The sequence below is a fragment of the Sarcophilus harrisii genome, unplaced genomic scaffold, assembly GCF_902635505.1.
Source record: "Sarcophilus harrisii unplaced genomic scaffold, mSarHar1.11, whole genome shotgun sequence".
Lineage (NCBI taxonomy): Eukaryota > Metazoa > Chordata > Mammalia > Dasyuromorphia > Dasyuridae > Sarcophilus > Sarcophilus harrisii.
In genome coordinates, this window is record NW_022290899.1 from 94,082 (window position 1) to 97,000 (window position 2,919).

The following is a 2,919-nucleotide window of genomic DNA, read 5'->3' on the forward strand; positions in this document are numbered from 1 at the left end:
CTCCACTTCTAAATGATGGATTCCCTTCTTTTTAAATCTAAACTGAGATATTTTCTTTCATGTGAAGTATTTCCTAATTACTCTTATTCCTAATGTTTCTTTTTATTAGACATCTTGCTTTCATTTTGTATTTATTTCAAATAAATATATTTAAATATATGCATGATGTTTCCACTAACAAATACTGTTCTTTGAGAATAGAATTGCTTTCTTTCTTTCTTCCTTCCTTCTTCTTTCTTTATACTTCTCTTTCCTTCCTTCCTTCTTTCCTTCCTTCCTTCTTTCCTTCCTTTTTCCTTCCTTCCTTCCTTCCTTTTTTCCTTTCTTCCTTTCTTTCTTTCTTTCTACTTGCTTTCTTCTTTCTTTATCCAATAAAATAAGATATGTATTAGAAGCTAATTAACTAGTAAACACTGATTACCCTTACTAAATATCTCCATGGAAAGCATAGAGCATTATGTGCTGGATGTGTAAAACCTATTGTTATATTATCAGATATACTTGATGTCCTCTGCATTATCTTTAAATTGTGAACTATGGTGATTATTTAATTATTGTCAATAATTATCTACTGAAGAACATTATCTGAATTTTATTTTCAGGATCTTTTTTCAAATATATGAAAATATTTATGATCATTTTATGTTATGTGGTTATTATTCCTATTACCCATATATGATTTCATTCTGTGGAACTTTGATATATTATGTTTATTTTAGTAATTCTAATTCTATTTGTAGTACCCATGTGAGTAAATAATATTGTCAGTCTTTTGTAGCACTGTTCCAATCATCTGATCAGACTCCTTATTGACTCAAATAAGAAACAGAACATCATGAAAATATAGCCTATTTTTGGAAAAACATGAGACTAAATAAGAACTAAGGAAATAACAAAGTTCAGGGGGTACTTAATTTTTATTCTAGAATGCTTTTCAGAACTAAAATTCAGCTAAAATGAAATTTTGAAAATTCAGTGAGTGAACATAAGCCAAGCGCAGCAAACTATGCTATACTTTAGGTTTAAAAAAATGTAAAATTTCTCTGTCTTCAGAGAACTAATGTTACCCTCTGATGTCAGTGTTTATACTACTAACTAGATTCAAATAAATCTACTTCAGGGCTCTCATATTACTCAATCATGACATAGCAGTTGAATTACTAAGTAGTCAGAATTTCAGTGGGAAAGGGTATTAAATATTGGGGCTATCAAAGAATGCTTCATTGGGGGAAAAGTGTTCCTATAGAAAGATGGCCAATCTGAGAATTTGAATTTAGGAGGAAACACATAACCTGAATGAGGGAGATATTATGTAAGTTAAAAGAGGCAAAAGATAAGATATTGAGCTGAAGAATAGACTAGGTTTTGAAATATGAAATAAAAATGAAATCTTTTTCCTCTATACCTGAGCCAAATTGTTTTGTTAACATTCATTTTCTAAAAATATCGCACAATAATAGTATTTAATATTTAGACACTTGGTTTGCCATTCCTCAGGAGAGAAGACAAAATCAACAATAGAGCATTAAAATGTTAATGTTCCCTTTTGATGGCCCATCATCACAAGTGACATCAAGTGGGGTCCCAAAGCATTTCAGATTATTAAAAGGGAATGACAAATTTTCTAAAGATCAGAATTGATGGGAAGTTACTACAGTCATTGATTAATAAATAGATAGACAATAGGCCTCTGACAATTCCAATATTTGGTTTATTATGTTACTTAAGTTTGAAATAGTTTTTTCATTGCCGTAATGACATCCTTGTTCCTCAGGCTATATATTAGAGGGTTAAACATAGGAGTGATAATAGTATAGAAAAGAGCAAGTATTTTGTCTGTTCCTTCTGTGTTGGCAGATTTAGGTCGTAAATTCATAATGATAGCAGACCCAAAGAATAAAGCCACTACTATGATATGAGAGGAGCAGGTGGAGAATGCTTTGGATCTCCCAGTGGCAGATGGCAGTTTCATGATGGTAGAAATGATTTTGACATAGGATCCAAGTATCAACAGAAAAGGAACCATGGCAAAGAGTACAGCATCTGCATAGACAGAGAATTCATTCAGAGAGATGTCTCCACTGGCCACCTTAAACAACGGTTGGATATCACAGAAAACATGATTGAGTTTGTTAGAACCACAGAAGGGCAGAGAGAAAATCTGGTATGTTTGTCCAATCTGGACTGGGACACCATTGACCCAAGAAGCAACCACCAGCTGAACACATACCTTGTGGTTCATGATTAGAGGATAATTCAGAGGCTTACAAATGGCCACATAACGGTCATAGGCCATTACACCCAGGAGTAGGCATTCAGTGCTTCCCAAAATGAGGAGGAAACCAAGTTGTACAGCACAGGCCAACAAAGAAATATTTCTTTTCTGAGTCCAAAGATTCATCAGCATTTTGGGAAGAGTGACTGATGTGTAACAGATTTCCTAGAAGGAAAAATTCCCAAGGAAAAATACATAGGAGTCTGGAGAGCTGAATCAACTTTGGTTATAACAAGGATGAGGCCATTTCTATCAGGATACTCATGTAGATACTAAGAAAATTCAAAGAGAATCCCTTTGAAGATTGGAAGATCAGAAAATCCAAGGAGAATGAATTCCACCTTATTAGTGAGATTTGTAAGTGCCATTGTTTTCTGTGTATTCAATCTTGGTAATATGAATTCAGAATGGACAAGCCATTTTCCACTCAAGGCTTCAGTTCCGTTTCTGTAAAATGATTGATTTTCATTAGATGACCAATAATGTCCTTTCTAGGCCTGGTGTTCTATGTTTTTAGCCCTATAATTATAACAGCCTATATTTTATTATCTAAATTACTTTTCAGATCTAAATTTTTTTTGTTTTATATGTATGTATATATATATATATATATATATATATATTTAGACCTCCATCCGGAAATT

General features: G+C 32.8%; 1 pseudogene; it reads right to left on the reverse strand.

Annotated features, from left to right (window-relative positions):
• Positions 1 to 807: 807 nt before the first annotated feature.
• LOC100916241 lies at positions 808 to 2,643 on the reverse strand (annotated as a pseudogene).
• Between the last annotated feature and the right edge of the window lie 276 nt (positions 2,644 to 2,919).